Source organism: Spermophilus citellus, assembly GCF_964194105.1.
Source record: "Spermophilus citellus genome assembly, chromosome: X".
NCBI classification, from domain to species: Eukaryota; Metazoa; Chordata; class Mammalia; order Rodentia; family Sciuridae; genus Spermophilus; species Spermophilus citellus.
In genome coordinates this window covers 11,336,629-11,354,520 of record NC_138190.1, presented here as the reverse complement: position 1 = coordinate 11,354,520, position 17,892 = coordinate 11,336,629, and the positions used below count along the sequence as shown (strand labels likewise).

The window sequence follows — 17,892 nt, the reverse complement described above, 5'->3', positions numbered from 1 at the left end:
AAGGTTTTTGTTTGACAGAACTACTTATTCTACTGCTAATTGTTTTGGAAAACTTTCAAAGTTTAAAATCGTCCATAAAAAGAATTGTGGAAAGGGAACAGAAATGGTTTTGCTTTATGGAGTCTTTGGAAAAAATTGAATCAGTTTATGCTGAAATCCTACCTTTGATGTCTAGAAGAATGATATGAATAATAGAATTGTTTAAAAGTTAATGATTCCCTGGTATTCTGTAGGGATGAGTATCAGTATGTTTGAGCTGCTATAACAAAATATCTTTGACTGGGTAATTTAAAAATAATTGAAGTTTATTTCTCACAGAGCTGGAGGCTGGGAAGTCCAAGATCAAGGTGCCATATTTGCTACCTGCCTTAAAGATGGTGCCTTCTGACTGTGTCCTTATATGGCAGAAGGGGCAAACAACCTCTCCTGGACCTCATTTTTAGGACACTAATCCCATTCATAAGGCTCGCCCTTATAGAGTAATCATCTCCCTAATGTTTCACCTCTTAAATAATTCAACATTGGGGATTAAGTTTTAATGTATGCATTTTGGGGAGACATAAACATTGAAATCATAGATGATGATGAAGAAAATGTACTGAGATAGTCCCAAAGTTTCTTTTGTTCATTTGAGCCATTACTTTGCCACCTGTTCTGTGCAGTCTCATGATGTTATTTGTGAAATATTTTTCTCCAGAGCAGGGTCCCTAGAGCACAGTGATCTGGTGAGGTACATGGCATATAGGACTTCTCATTGGAAAGAACTCTTTGCCATTGTCTTTTATTTTGACACTAGAGCAGCTCTAGGCAGACAGAGTTTTGTTCTGAAGCTGTCTTTATAGTAACCATCAACAGGAATAATCCGTAGGTTTCAAAATAAAGGCCAATCCAGGGGCACATGGTACAACCCTCTTCCCCTTACTGTGTCCCAGCAGGTGAGCCTTCCCTGCAATAACATAAAAACCTGAACAGAGTGACTCACCCAAAACAGTTTGTAATAATAGCACCTAAAGAGCCTTCTAGAAATGTCTGAAGTTCCAAGAGAGATGTTGTCCTAGGCTTGTGGAGGATAACTTTGGAGAAGATTGAGCTAGTTACTTAAATAAAGTAAGACCAGGTCTTTTGCAGTTGGGAGTTTAGGCTTACAAAGGAGATGGATTAGCAGAATAACTTGGGGTTTGTGTTCAGAAACATTAAGATTATTCAATATGATAATTGTTCTTATTTTGTCTCATCAAGGTAGAGACCAAAACATAATTACTTCTCAGTGCCAAAGAAATACATTGAGAACAAGTCAAGAGGAAAGAGATAAAACTATAGGCTGATATGGTAGGAGAAAATTTCTTAGTTTATTTTTAAATCAACATTTAAAGGATTTTATAAGGCAATTTTTCTAACAATTATTATTATCAAAGCCTTGTTTGTTATAATTTTGGCATAATACAAAATAAATACTTTCAACTATGACTTGCCTGAAAAAATGGTGAATGAAACAGTATTTTTCTAGCCATTTGATATAATGGAAAAAGTGTTGAACTTGGAAATTAGAAGAGCTGGATTTGTTGCAAGTTAATTATGAGAACTTGGATGTGTCAGTGAGCTCAGTGGATTTCAACCTTGGGTGATTCTGAAAGAATCACATGGAAAACTTGTTAAAATCCAGATTACTGAATCCTACCCCTGGAAAGTCAGTTTGCTAGGGCCTGAGACTCTGTTTCTAACAAACTGCCAGGGGATGCTGATGTTCCTGGTCTGGGAGCTATACTTTGAGAAGCAAGGCTGTCTTAGACTAGACTGTCCTTATTTTTAAAGGGAGTCTACTATATTAGATAATTACTTAAGTCTCTTCTGGCCCCATAAAATTCTCTGAGACCTGATTTTGTTCCACTTGCCCTTCTGAAAGTGCCTGTAATTTTTCTTTTTAATGGAGATGGCTAATGGTAGGGTATAAATTAGATCACCAAGGGAGAAGCTGTCGTATTGAAAATTTGTTGCTGTAAAGGTATTAGCCATTGACAACAGGTGCCTACTTCAGTATTTTACATTCAATTTTATGTTTGAGTCTCCCAAGTGAAATGGAAACAGTCCATTGGAAGTCTTGAATTTGAGTCTTGAGTCTGCCTCATGACCTTAATCTTTCTTAGGTTCTTCATCTACAGGTTGGGAAAAGCAATTCCAGGACTTTCCTATATTGATAGTCCCTAGAATATGTGCCTTGTAGGTTGTAAAGAGCAATACAAATGCAAGGGATGTCTGTTTGCAAGGCATAGTAAGCAAGAATCACAGCACAGAGGTATTGATCTGGTTTCAGGGTGATTCTCTAGAGGCCATGAGGTTGCCTAACACCAGTCTGCAAGCAGCAAGGATCTTTTCCCAGCTCTATACCTTAGTTTGTCCACAGGAATGTCTGTTATATGCTTTGTAAGGTTTGGCATTGAAAGTAGAAATTGGAAGCTGATAATTGTATATGAGTCATGATACAAGAGCTGCTATGCCTATTTTGGAAGAAGAAATTTATTATGAGAATTAGATCTTATCAATGGAGAAGGAGCTAGGGAAGCAATGGGAGGTGGGAGCTGAGGGGTCAGATGCCCTGGCATGGGTGAATAAGACAGAGCTTCCAAGGAAACCCTGGGTCCTGGCAACCTCAGTGGCTCCAGTCAGATCACAAAGAGGAGCTGGAAGAGTTGGTCATGGGAAGTTGTTGGCTATTTGTGGCCATTGCTTCTGAAAGTTTGCAGAGACGTATCTGGTGGTGGGCCTGGGTTTGCTGTTTGTCAACAGGAGCTAGGGTACTAGATGTGGAGACAAGAACAATGAGGGTCAATTGGAAGTGGCTGAGACTTCTGCATGGATCCCACCACCTCTAACCAACTATGACCTTTAGAGCATGATGGCTACTGCTTCCCTTCTGCCACTCAAATTTTGTACAACCTCACTTTTGCCTACTTTAACTCAGAGCCTTACAGGAAAGGGGAATCTGGTGCAAAAATTAACCACAGAATAAACCAGCACAATATTTGACAGCATGTCTGAAGCACATACTGACTGAATAAAGAGATATTGCCTTATACTTGAGGGAGAAGTCGTTCATCTCTAAAAGAGATTGAAAATTGCACTGTATATAAAGAACAAGATACATTCAATCCCTTGAATAATAAGCTGTAGTCATTTAAGCATCTTGGGAATGCACATTGATATGTAAAATGAATCTGTAAGACTTTATTTATGTGGGTATACACACTCTTACACAATAACAAAATGCAAGCAATCTCCAAAAGTGACCAATATGTTATAGGACTGGCATCTACTCAAGATGTACTAGCAGGATCTGGGATGCAGGGAATAGCAGTACGTGCTAGTAGAAGTGGGAACGGCTCTGCATGTGGTTCCTGGAGAGTGTTGACTCAACCGCGGATGAAGCAGAAAGGTAAACAATATGTTGTGCTTATGTATTCAGTCCCCATTACCTGTGGATCCCATATTTGCAAAGTTACCTACTTCTAAAATGTATTTGTGCTGGGCACGGTGGCACACACCTATAATCCCAGCAACTCAGGAGGCTGAAATAGGAGGATCCGCAAGTTCAAAGCCAGCCTCAGCAACTTAGTGAGGCCTAGAGCCACTTAGTGAGACCCTGTCTCAAAATTAAAATAAATAAATAAATAAATAAATAAATAGGGCTGGGGTTGTGGCTCAGTGATTAAGTGCCCCTGGGTTCAATCCCCAGCACATACCCCCCACCAAAATAAACAAACAAATAAATAAATAAATAACATGAAATGTATTTTTAACCCCAAATCAATACTCAAGGTGCTTTCTCAGTTGTTTACAGACAAGCATGGGGTGCCGAACAATTGTAGCCACCCATGGCACACACTCCCACTTGAGGGTAAACGTGGTGACACTCTACCTTCCTACTTCAGTTCTTAGACTATAAACAAGTGTCCTTTTCATGGTTGGTTTAGTGTCATATTCTTTACATTTTTGTGCTTGTTGTGGATGGTTTTGCTGTTAAGAGTAGTTCCCAAACCTAGTGACAAAGTGCTCTCTAGCATTCCTAAGCATAATAAGGCTATGATGTGCTGTACAGAGTTAATACTTGTGTTAGATAAGCTTCATTCAAGCCTAAGTCATCGTGCTTTTGGCCAGAAGTTCAATGTTAATCAATCAGCAACATATATTAAGCAAGGCATCTTTAAACAGAAACACACATAAAACAAGGTTATGTATTAATTGGTTGATGAAAATGTTATGACCAGAAGCTTGCAGGAATAGCACTCTCTATTTTCCCTGGAGCCATGCTTCAGTATTCGCTACTGGAGAATTCAAGGATTCATGCTGACTTATCGCTACTGTAAATAATGGGACTCAATTATACATCTGAAAGGAATGAAGGATAGATTCCTTCTACCTCTCAAAAAGGCTTACATATAATGAGAATAGGAAGATCCCAATCTGTCACCCTTCAGTTGATGCCTGAATGATATTCTTAGTTTAGTGCTTCACCATCCATTGCAATATACATGGCCCTTCAGGGCTTGCCATTTAAGATTTATCAGCTAATTCCAATTTACTAGGAATGAACCCCAGGTATTTTCTAGAGACAGTCTCTTGTAGAGATTAGAAAGTAGGGAAGAGAATCTGAACTTGGCTGGTTGAAATAAGTAGAGAGGAGATTCCACATAGATGGGAAGAGGCTGAAGCAAAAATAGCTAGGGACCCACAGACATTTAAAATATAAAATTTAAATTTAAACTTTAAACTTTAGTATTTTAGATTTATTGGTGAATACCTTATTCTCCTCTGTTCCACAGCAGATTGTAAACTCCTCAAGAATCAGGCATTAAAAGGTCTCAAGTAAGCCAGGCACGGTGCTGCATGCCTGTAATTGGGAGGCTGAAGCAGGAAGATCACAAGTTTGAGGCCAGCCACAGAAACTTAGCAAGACTGTAACTTAGTGAGACCCTAACTTAACATAAAAAATTAAAAGGGGTAGGTGTGGTGGCACAAATCTGTAATTGCAGCAGCTCGGGAGGCTGAGGCAGAAGGATCCCAAGTTCAAAGCCGGCCTCAGCAACAACTAACAACTAACAACTCAGTAAAATACAAAATAGAGCTGGGGATGTGGCACAGTGATCCAGTGCCCCTGAACTCAATCCCCAGTACCAAAAAATAAAAAATGTATCAAGTATGTCAAACTTTATTACATATTGTTATTTTAAAGAAAATTATCTTTGAGCCAATATTTGCTTACATTATTTGCATAATATCCATATATTTCACATTCTCTTTCTGTAGGTCAGCGCTCTGTGATATCTGAGTAAAAATTTGGGGGCGGAGTATTGCACAAACAAGGATAGTCCTGAAAAAAAAATGTGCTTCCTATACCAAAAGCATAATGTTCTGCTCTTCACAGAAAAAAATTTCAGGAAAAAGGAAGCAATAATTATTTTAAGACTATTTTCTTTTTTTCTTCCCTCATTTCTCTCTCTCTTTCTCTCATTCCACCGTTTCTTTTCTTCAGATATAATGATATTTTAAATTTTCCAATATGCCATATATTCCTTTATCTCTGGATCCTGCAAAGCTGGCCCTTGGTCGGGACATAGGCTTTACCAACCTCTTAACTGCTCTTCAGTTTCAGGTCTCAACTCAGAGACTTCTTACTCAGATTTACTAGGCTCCCTAGATCTTCGTTAGGTATGGAAGTATGTGCTTCTCAAAATATTGTCCTGTGGAACTGTGTTTCTTACATAATAGCACTCCCTATGTTGGATTAAAATGTCCTGCTTGATGTCTGAATTCTTTACTGGATTAAAGCTTCAATAAAATTTTGCAAATGATTCATCTTCCTTACCACTGAAAGCAGCAGTCGTATGGTAGGCATGGGTACATTATAGTTGAATAGATACATAGCTAGAATGTCTTTTCCAATTTTGCATCATAAATAAAAGAAAGATTTCCTAGCCTTTTTTCCCATACTTGGAATCTATGCATATTAATTTAAACATCATAACTGTATTTAGCTGATAGCTATAACTTTGTAACAATCACAAAAATCTTAGTGACGTAGGCTATTTTTCTCATGGATCTATGGGTCAGCTAGGACAGTTCTCCTTTATGCTTTTGTTCTGAGAGTTGGCTGGAGTATTTCTCCTTGTGGTTCATTTTGGGATCTAAGTTACAGGGTTAACAGTTTTTCAGAAGAATGCTACTTATGGCAATGACAAAGACAAACTCAACCATGTCAACAAATCTCTTGTGTCTAGTCTAACCCCCTGTGCGAATGTTAAGTTTTTTTTCTTCTGGAGCAAGGGCACAACATTTTCCAGTCTAACAATTTTGCATTACATCTTGAGAGACAGTGAAAGAGGATGTCATATGTTTTGTAATGACAGCATCAGGAACTGGGTGGGGTCTGTTTCACCTTAAAATTTCCAGGATGTGTCTTCTCTGGGAAAGTAAAATGTCCCTAAGCAAGTCCCTTCAGAGAAATAGAGTCATTAAAACACAGAAACAGTGAAGGACTACTTTGGATTGAGAGCAACCTCTGCAATTAGCTCACCAAACTATTTAATTGAAAGGATGACTGACACCGTAAGGAGCTGGACAGTGGTTCCTCCTATGGCCATGGTAATACGGATGGCACGGCTTTGTGAAGGAGTTTTGAGATTGCGGACGAGATCAATGGTATTAATGCCCATCAGGAAGCTTTTATTATATGGATTTTTTTGTTTATTTTTAAAATTTAAGTCTTTAATCGATCTGGAATTTAGTTTGGAATGTGGTATGAGCTAGGCATTCCATTTCTTTTTCTTCAGTATATATAGACAGATGTGGCAATAGCATTTATCTAACTACTCTTTTTCTACTTAATTCAAACATGACCTCTATTCCATGTTATATTTTATTTTATTTTTAAAAAATATTTATTTATGTATTTTTTTTTAGTTTTAGGTGGGCACATTATTTTGTTTTTATGTGGTGCTGAGGATCGAACCCAATGCCTCACGCATGCTAGGTGAGCACTCTACCACTGAGCCACAACCCTAGTCCCTCCATATTATATTTTAATATATATTTGCCAGAATCTATTTCTTGGATCTCTCTTGTACTTTATTTGTACATCTTTGTGCCAGCGCTATATTACTATTATTTTAATTTCTTATTCTAATTTGTTATACATGACAGCAGAATGCATTACAATTCATATTACAGATATAGAGGACAATTTTTCATGTCTCTGGTTGTATACTGAATTATATATTGATTTTAAGAGAATGACTTCTTCTGATATCAAGTTTTTTCATTGAAGAACATGCATGTCTTTGTACCAGATATTGTTTTACACTTTTCATGAAGTATGGAAGACCTAAGTTTGACACAGGGTAGACAGAAGGCCATTGTAGCTGGAACAAAGATCCGAGGTGGAAAGGGGGAAGATTACTGACCATAACCTGAAGGTAATTCTCACCCTTCAATTTGACTTTGTTGAAAATTCATTATGCATTAATATTAAAATTTAATTTTAAGGGTATTGTTTATATCTTCCTTATTTTCGTGTTCTGGAGGAAGCCATACTCTGTATTTCTCACTGCAAAAGAATTCATGATTTCATAACTTGTTAAAGCACTTGTAAAAGATCACCACTCGATAAAGACAAAACCTCCTGATGGAATTTATTATGGGTAGATTTCTCCAACTGAAAAAATACAAACCTCTCATTCTTTGGTTGTTCATTCAGTGTTGCCTCAAAGTGAACTTGACCACTTAATCTTTCAGAATAAGTGATTACTGTAGAACACCTACCCATGGACCTTTCCATATACTTCCATGTTTTAAATTTTGATCCCAATAAGAATCCAGATGCAGATTTTTTTAAAATACTTTTTTAGTTGTTGATAGACTTTTTAAAATTATTATTTATATGCGGTGGTGCTGAAAATCAAACCCAGTGTCTCACACATGCCAGGAAAATTTGCTACTGCTGAGCCCCAACCCCAGTCCCCATACTTGGTGATTTTTAAGGTTGCAAAACAACCACATCTTCAGCTTTGTATTTTATAATCCTGATGTGAATTAAATTTTCTTCAATGATATGACATTTTATTTTATTTTTTCAGCATTCACTTCCAAAAACAGCTACAAAACTCATTGAGATTTCTTTTCATTTCCTTCCATGGAAAAGGTGAAAGTGAAGAGGCAAGGAAGCCACATAGATTTTTTTCATTTCTTTGCTTACTTGGAATTATGTCATCTGAAGGTGGTTTGCTACACTGAAATCATTAAATATTGAATTTCTACTGTGTGCAGGAGAGAGTTGTGAAAGTTGAGGGAAGTTTATGGAAATGTAGGCAGTATGTCCTCTGTTCCAAGTTGTTTATAATCACTGGTAGGTCAGAGATCCAAAAAAGGATACTGTGTGACAAGATGGTGACAACAGGAGTAAGGCACAGAGCAGGACCCAGAAGAGAGTACCCTAACCCCCTGAGGTTATTCAACCTTTCTGATCAAGTTCACAGAAAAGCAGCAGGCTTCTTATTGCCTCTATGGGAGAGGATATAGAGTTAGAGAAAGCACTCAGTCTACCTGGCCTTGGAAACATATCTTTGAAAAAAAATTGTTCTTTTTAGTTATACATGACAGTCGAGTCTATTTTGACATATTTATACAAACATGGAGTATATCTTATTCTAACTAGGATCCCAGACTGTGGATGTACACAACATTGAGATTCGCTGTGGTGGATTCACACACGTACGTAGGAAACTCAATGGCAGATCCATTCCACTGTCTTTGCTATTCCTATCCCCACTTCCTTCCTTCCATTCCCCTTTGTTTAATCCACTGAACTTCTATTCCTCTCCTCCCCACCAGAAGCATATTTTTTTATCCTCAATGTGTCCCCTCCTTGCACATTGTTGACCCTACTGTCCCGTGGCCCCATCCAATCTGTGCAGTTGCAAAAGAAGCTGGACCCTGCCTAGTGATCAGAGGAGCCAAAGGCAAAATTTCCTCACCCTGTATCCATTCTGGGGTTCCAGTTCCAGATAGCCTACATAGCATTCCAGAAGTCAGTGGAGTGTTGGCTGCCTTCACCCTGAATGACCCTTTGCTGGTATCTACAGAAAGTCACCCTGCAAAGGGTGACATTCACAAGTGGATCAGTGACCATGCAGATTTGGTTCCTGACTTCAAGCCCTGAGGGTTGAGTGGACACAGTCATGGTGGCTCTGACCAGAAGATAGCTGAGGAAGAGGCTAAGGCCATGGAGGAAGAGGGAGTCCCTGACGAGGAGGACAGGGTGAAAGTGTTTCCTTGGACTAGGGCAGGCCGCATACAGATGCTGGAGAGAGGGAATCAGAAGCGTGCTGATGAGGACCTGCTCAACTTTTCCATCTGGCAGCATGGAAAGACCAAGATGGAACATCCCGCACAATTGCTCAGGAAGTTCAAGGAGGATAAGCAGAGGATAGAACTGATGTGGGCGCAACGCAATTCCAACCTTACTAAGTTGTGCTAGCTGTGGCCCATGGACAGCAGGCAGTCAGTGACAGTGGAGTGGGGACCAGAGGGAACACAAGAGCCATCTGGGCCTGCACCTGGTTTCTGAAAGGCCATGCTTTTGGGAGCAAGTACAGGCCAAGGGACTGCTGCACAGAATAGTCCCATCTCTGAGTCCACATGGGCTGAGAGTAAAGGACGGGGTCACCTTTGGTTCTCTGTGCTTCAGTATCCTGGGGCCCAGCAGTGGCAAGACCTGCTCTGCAGGAGGATTTGGCCCTTAGGAGGGGATTCCCTCCCTCTCCTGCTTGTAGACACTCCTCTCAGGAAACCAGTCAACCACCCATCTGCTCCCTTCTCCCCTTTCTCTCAATGGGGTAGCCCCTGCAATGGAACATCCCCTAATGCAGCAAGAAGGCAAGAATGCTTTATTTTCCATTCAGGCTGGCCATAGGGAAGGCCTCCAGAAGCTGCTGAGCTATATGTTATTAGGTAGATAACAGACAGATCTAGAAGTCACAGGTATTAAAATAAAAATCTTTTCCCCTTGCCCAAGTTCTGTCCCAGGATTCTGCCATCCATCTCAGTTTGTAAGGCCAGTGAGGTTCAACCCCACCCCATCTGGTCTTCTTGAGGGGCTGAGGAACTCAGAGACACAGCTGGGCTGGGCTCATGTTAGCTCTATAGAAAAAAGCTAATGATACTGGCTACAAGGTTGGGTTCATTTGTGTGGACAAGGTGATTGCTTGGGACTTCCACAAGCTGAAACTGCTGGAGAAGGGCATGTGTGGTGAGGTGTGGACAGGGCAAGTCGTACTGTTCCTCTGTGGCCAGACAAGCACAGAAGAAGCTCTCCCATGGCCTGTTGTCTCCCAGTGGTCAGGGGTACCCCTTTACAGGCCTCAGACTGTTTATAGTGCCCTGGAGCTGTTAAACCCTGGGGAATAGGAGGCTACCACAGGAATCTGGGCCACCAGAGTGGCAAAGCTATAGCACTAAACTGAAGAGAATACCTGTCAGGCTGAGGCTGATTCTGACATGTAGGTGAGGTCCCCTTGAAGAAGGAGGAAGTGGGGGCACAAGTAAGTCTCAGACTTGCTCCCACCTGGGGTGAACAGCACCAAGGAAGGCCTTGCCTCGGCTCCTATCCACCAGCCAGTGAGCCACAGGAGAGCTGCTCTTTTGTGAGGACACCAAGAGAGGATGAAGAGGCTCAGGCTGAGGTGTTTCTGAGTGGATAGACTATGAAGTGCCAGGTGCTCCCAGGAACCCAAGCAGGGGTTGAGCTCACAGCATAAGCCCCACCCCCACCCTGCAGCCTGCATATGCACTGGTGTGACTGGTGCTGGGAATTTGTGAAGGTAAGTGTGAGACTACCTGGTAGACGGGCCACTGAGTTGTGCCTGGACCAGGGGGACATGTAAACTGTAAGATTCTGTCCACAAAAAAATACTAAAATACAAACTTTTCCTGTAGGGTTATTATCATTGTCATCTTATAGCTGCAAAGTTAAGACCCAGAAACATAAAGATGCAGAGCTGGACAGCTGGAGAGCTAAGGTTCAAGTCTGGGTAGTGATTTCTATTATCTTATTTTAAAAAAAAAATTTTTTAAATTCTTTTTAAAATTTTGAGACAGGGTCTCGCTAAGTTGCTGAGGCTGGCTTTGAACTTGTGATCCTCCTACTTCAGCCTCCTCAGCCACTGGGATTACAGAGGTGCACCATTATCTGAAGTTTTAATTACTCTGCAACAATGTCTTTAAAAAAGAAGCAAAAATCTAAAACAACAACAATGATCCTGATAACAAAAAGAAGTCAATAACTGAAATATAATCAATATCTCATTCTGAAGTGGGCTGGGAATTAGCCCATTTGCAATTGAACTTCATGTCCTTTATAATGTCAGTTCAGGGAGAAATGGAAAACACCAGCTTGTCAAGTTGTCCCATGGCAGGGCACTTAAATAACTGTTTATTGATGAACAGACTTTACATATGAGAACCATAGCTCAGAGTAAATTATGTGCCTAGGGTCAAAATTAAATTAAATTGTAGATTTATAAGAGATCTGAGAAATGTTCTAGAAAATCTGCCAAGCAAAGCTGGAACAGAATCTTTCCTTGAAATTTTTCCAGAGATTAGGCTCTCCTTTTAAGTAAAAGTTAATACCACAAGAATGATAATATAGTCATGCACAGGGTGAGGGAAAAAAAGAGAAAATGCATAAAGTGGTAGGCCTTTAGCCATAATAACCAAATACAATACTCCTTATGAATCATTATTTCCATTTTACCATTGAGAAAGTTCAAGTTCAAGGAAATCATTTAGCCGGGGCATAGGATAAATTCACACAAAGCCAATGTTCATTTTCCTATACCTCTCTCTTCCATTTAGTAAGAATCCTTTTCGAATGGAGATCAAATTAATAATGAATATAATAAAACTGGTGCTGTCCTACCTGGATCCTCTTATCTGGCCAGAGCACCCATAAATCAACTGCTGTTAGTGCCTGCTAAAGCCTATAGCTGCCCCCTACTCCTGAGAACTGTCATCTATAACAAGAAGCTCATAGCCTGGGAGAATGTGCCCTTCCCCTTCCCAAGGGCAGCCAAAGACAGATGATGTGAGGCACAAAATGCCAGTCCTTGCCTCAAGATGTGACAACTCTGTACTGATGTTAATGTTCCAGACTCTTCTTTGGATCAGACCAAAGGCTAGGCTCTATCTGAAAACAGATCTGCACTCATCTCTTCATATATCCCAGTCCTGCTTCACTCCATTTCCATTTCCTCCAGTTTTTTCCACAGAAGAACGTGCCCTTAACAAATCACTTTCATCCAAAGATCTGAAGATTTGCCACATTTGATTGAAACTTACCAGAATATTTATAACTTGCCTGCCTTGTGGACCAACACACCCAAACCAGTCTTGACTTTGCTTGAAGTAGTATTGTGACATCATCAAAGAAAGTGAAAGTGCACTGGGCAGCTTGTTTTGTACTGAGTTTCTCTCCTGCTTTGCTCTCTCCTCTAGCAACCATTTCTCAGAGCTTTGGAGTCCAGCAGCCCTTGTCTCCAAGATCAAATCTATGATACACCTGTTTTTTAAAAAACAATAATTTAACATCTTTGAAATTGGGATGTGATATATATTTGCTGCTGGCCTAGATTGAATTCAAAATTTTCCTTTCGTTTTCTTCTGGTTGTGCTAGGGATGGAAACCAGGGCTTTGTGCATACTGGGCAAACACTCCACTAGTGAGCTTCATCCCTAGTCCTGAAATCAAAGTTTTCAAGAGATAAATTGTGTTTGTTTCAGTTCAGTGATTTGGGGCACTATTCATCTGACATCGCTTTAAATTACATTCTCACATTTTTATTTTTTAAAATTGTGATAGTAGTATAAATTCAGTCTGCAAACTTACTTGAATAACAGTTTGTGGTTCAAATTCCCAGGGGAGATTTTGTTTGTTTGTTTTCTCTAATTAGAGGTGAGATTGAGACCTGCAGTATTTTTCTATTTTTTTCCCCTGTGTACTGCGGGGACTGATTGATCCAGTATATAGAAGAATTGCTAGTCCTGAACTAGGCAAGGGCAGATGCAATCTTGTGCACACGTCAAGGACCATGGACAGTTCATCAATGGTAACAAACAGGTTAGCAGAGTATGTTATAGATACAGTAGTGACAGTCTGAGGAAGTTCTTTTCTGATTCCTTCCATTCACCCAATGAAGTAGGAAGTCAGATCAGCTGAATTGAAGAGGAGGTTTTCAGAGAGAGAGCATATGCAATGTTCATCAAGGGGAGGGACAGAGTGAATGGGTAGGAGTGCGACTGCTGGCAATACTCAGGCTCACTTGCAGTTTTGGTTCTGAATGTAGAGGAAGCCCATCACTTTGTTTTCTACAGGCATGGAGTAGGCCGAGAGGTGAATTCAACCCAGGCAATGTGGGTTGAACTGAATGTACTGAGAAACAAGGGAGTAGAGGAAGGGATTATAGTGATTGTTCATGGACTTCAACTTGGAATAAGAGGTATTATGAATTGGGTGAAGAGATGGAAAGATTCAACAGTATTGCTTCTCTATTGGTACTAGAACATTTGAGATACAGAGATGAGAGGTGGTGGTCAGAGAAAGGGATTCAAGAGGATGAGAATATGACAGGGTTCTCTCAATTGATGACAAAGTCCGTGGTGTGTCTAGGGCAATGAGGGACTGAGGTAAGTTGGAGGACAATCTTGTTGTATAAAAAGGAGCTCAAGGGTCTTGGAGAAGATAAGTGGGAAAGACCATCTGCCCATCTCATTATCTATTTATCTTATCTATCTATCTATGTCTATCTACTTAGCCTCTATCTATCTATCTATCTATCTATCTATCTATCTATCTATCTATCCATCCATCCATCCACCAGCCACTTATTTCTAGCTGGCTAAGTAGATTGCTCCAAGAATTAACGATAGGAAGCTGGATGCAGTGACACATATCTGTATCCCCGTGGCTCAGGAGGCTGAGGCAGGAGAATCGTGAGTTCAAGGCCAGTCCAGCAACATAGTGAGGCCTTTTCTAAAGTAAAAAATAAAAAATAGCTGGGGATGTGGTTCAGTGGTTGAGTACCCATGGGTTCAATATTTGGTACCAAAAAAAAAAAAGAGAGAATTAAAGACAGGAGTAGTGTTGGAGATGGTCACAATAAGTAAAGCAAGGTGTTAAAAAGTTATAGGGAATAGGGACTGAGGTTGTAGCTCAGTGGCAGATCACTTGCCTTGCATGCATGAAGCACTGGGTTCAAATCTCAGCACTACATAAAAATAAATAAATAAAGATAGTGTGTCCATCTGCAACTAAAAAAAAATTTTTTTTAAAAAAGTTGTAGGGAATGACTCATGGAGCTTACATTACTATTGAGGAAGACAGATAATAAACAACAATCATGCTAAGAAAGCAAATTAGATGGCCTGATAGAAGATGAGGGACACTGGATGTGCCAGGACACTGTTACACCAATAAACAGGGTGGTGAATGGAGGCCGAGTTGAGAAAGGTAACATTTAAAGAGGGTCTTGAATGTGATGACAGAGAGGCCAGGTGGATATCTGTTTTGAGGAATAGAAAGGAGGCCAATGTGGCTAGAGTGGAGAGGATGGGATGGGCATCAGTGTCCACCATAGAGGTATTACCTGTGTGGAGGACATGAGAGTGTGAGGGTGGTGGCACAAGGATTCAGATTTCACTGTGACTGGTAAGTCATCCACTGGAAGTTTAGAGCAGAGAAGTGACATGATCAGACTTATGGCTGCTGTGTTGAAAATAGACAGTGTGTAGCAGATGGCAAAGGTAGAAGAAGCAAGAATGAAAGATTAGAACATTCAAAAAATAAGGAGACTGGAAATTGGGAGAGGATTTATAAAAATTTCAGGTTTTTATAACTTACATTATAAGTGCCTCTTATCTACAACCTACCTCTTGAAAAAGGAAGAGAAAGGGACATGTTTTCACCTTTAGTCAAAATCAAAAGACCACTCAGATTTTGATACATAGCTTCTTTTATTAGTCAGCTTTTCATTGCTATAATGAAATACCCGAGGCACATTATTTTATAGAGAAAAGAGAAACCTCAACCTACTTTATAGAGGAAACTAGAAACCTCGGTTTTGGAGGCTTGAAATCCAAATAGCCTTGCACAAACTCTTGCAAGGGTCCTCCTTGGCTTCATTATATCATGGTGGGAGTATGTAACTGTGTATCTTTTTCCCTCTCCATATAAAGTCACCAAGATTCAATCATGAAGGCTCCACCTGAAACACCTTATCTAATTTAATCACTTTCCAAAGGTCCTACCTCTAAACGCCATAGTGGGACTAAATTTCCATCCTCTTAATGTCATCAACATAAGACTTTGGGGATTAAACTCCTGCATGAGTTCTGGAGCACAACCATATTTGAACCATTGTTTTTTTTTTGGTGTTGAGTATGCAGTAGAATGGAGTTTAGCTATAAGCTAAGATATCTAAGAGCTGGAAACAGTGACTGGTGTTATCTTGATGGCAGAGTGAAGGAGAGATGCTGAGCTAAGGATCTGACTGAACTTCTAGAGTTGAGGCCTAGGTCATGTGAGTTCTTATCATATACCAAATAGACTATGCTTATAGCTGGAGTAGGGTTGTGTTAGGTCTTGCCTGGGGATGACAAGAGGGGACAAGAGAATAGGGATTTTTCTAACTGTAAATTGTGGCAAATAGACTTCTAAGTGTATTCTCCACAACCCAGGAAACTGTAAATAAGGGATTTAGAGTGATTTTTGATAAGAAATTCTTCAGGAATTCCATGATGTTGTGCACATGTACATGTAAGTGGTTTTGCAACAGTACCAGTCAGTTAAGAACTTTCCTGATCCTATCAACCACTTCTCTCTCTGTCTCATTCAGTATCTTAAAAGAATAGGGGCTACTACAGTGAGCAAGCTGAACAAAATGACAAAAGTCATAAGAGGAGAAAGAGAGAATAAGCCAATAATATGCTTTCTCTGATAGTGAACGCCCTGCTTATGACATAAGTTGAATGAGAAGCCCAATTTGAAAATAAAATTGAAATATTGATTTTTACAAATAAACATCCTTTTTAGTTATTACACTGAGACTGCTTGAATTTCCTGAGCACAACTTGAAAATCTATGGAGTTGTTTTCATATGGGGACAGGGAACGAACTAGCCCAGCTAAGAAAATATAAGGGTGAAGAAAGAGGTTCTCAACCTCAGTGCTACTGACATTTTGAGCAGATAATTCTTTGTTGTGTTGGGCTGTCCCATGCACTGTAAGATTCTACCCTTAGGGGTTGGGAGCACTCTCCTCCAGTATAACAACCAAAAATGTCTCCAGACCTTGTCAAATGTTTCTGGAAGGCAAAATTGACTGTTGAAAACCACTGAACTAATGGGAAACAATAATAAAAAAATAATAATAACACTGCCTCAGGATTCTACACTGTTGTTACACAGTTAAAATGGCTTGTAAAAGTCCTCTCTTCTCCTCAATCTCCTTGAGCTCCTGCTAAGAGGCCCAGAACCTCTGTCCTTAGATGCTCTATTCTCTATTCTCTCCTGTCTCAGCCCCCTACAACCTTCTTCTAGTGGTCTCCCCAGAAACTCAAGGTTTTTTCTTACTTTATAATGCACCGAAATTTAGCTTTCTCTTTTTCTCTTAGGAGCCCAGGAGTTTAGGGCTGTGTGCAACTGCAAGTGCAGAGTGTGTATATGTGATGTGGGAATGTGGGGATGTGGGGTGGGTGCATATTATAGTTAACTCAAAGTACCTCGAGTTGTTTCTCCAAATAGAGGGTCCTATCTGTTGGAAAGCAATCATGCCAATCTTCAAATCGAAGCCACTGAAAAGGTTTTAAACAGGAATTTCTCCTCTAGCAACTCCCTCTTTCTAGCTATACAAGAAATTATGGGAAATGAGAAGGTAAATTCTAGATCAGAGGACCAATACTCTGCTTTTAGAGGCATCGTCTACAAATGTTATAATCAATTAAAACTTTTACTTCTATTGACAAATTGTGAATATCAGTCAGACATAAAATGATGTAAACTTATGGTGATGATAATTTAGGTACTAGGATTGAACCCAGGGATGCTTTACCACTGACTTACATCCCCAGCCCTTTTGATTTTGAGACAGGGTCTCACTAAATTGTTTAGGGCCTCACTTAGTTGCTGAGGCTGGCTTTGGACTTGTGGTCCTCCAGCCTCAGCCTCTCAAGCCGCTAGGATTACAGGTGTGTGCCATTATGCCTGGATAGGGATGTAAACTTTCTAAAGTACAAATTAATAGACTTAAAGTAGCCAGTCAACTAAAATTATACCAAATATATTTCCTTGTGCTGATGTATAGTATACAGTTTGTTTGATTCTACCTTATTTTGATTTCTGCAAGTAAGACAAAGGAAAAGATTTAACAAGTATATGGCATTAAAATGACAGGCCTTTTTTTTTTAATGACAGGCATTTTTGAGGAAAGGGTTGTGGGTTTTTTAATCACTTTTTCAGAAATTATTGACAGTTGTTGGTTTCAGCTGCCTTCTTTGTGTCGTTAGAAATTTCTCTATTGATAGCATGGATAACAGGGGAAAAAAATATCTGTCATCAAACTATGACCAGAAAATCAGGAAAATGTTCTCTTTCTTAAACTTCCATCTAAATAATATTAATAATTTCATTTTACATTCTAATATGAGTCATAATTGCCTTTAAAATATACAAACATCCTCTTTGTATTTTTTATGGATTTTTCCCATCCTCTGATTTTTCCCTTAATCCTTTGAGGTAAAAACCTCAAAGAAAGATCTATAAAACTCCAGGCTACCACACTGTGCTGAAATTTATTT

General features: G+C 39.7%; 1 pseudogene across 1 annotated transcript; it reads left to right on the top strand.

Moving 5' to 3' along the window:
• Nucleotides 1–6,588: 6,588 nt before the first annotated feature.
• On the top strand, nt 6,589–9,516 carry LOC308638976 (ribosomal RNA-processing protein 7 homolog A-like; annotated as a pseudogene). Its single transcript has 2 exons — nt 6,589–6,693; nt 9,048–9,516. The product of its transcript is annotated as a ribosomal RNA-processing protein 7 homolog A-like (transcript).
• Nucleotides 9,517–17,892: the final 8,376 nt, after the last annotated feature.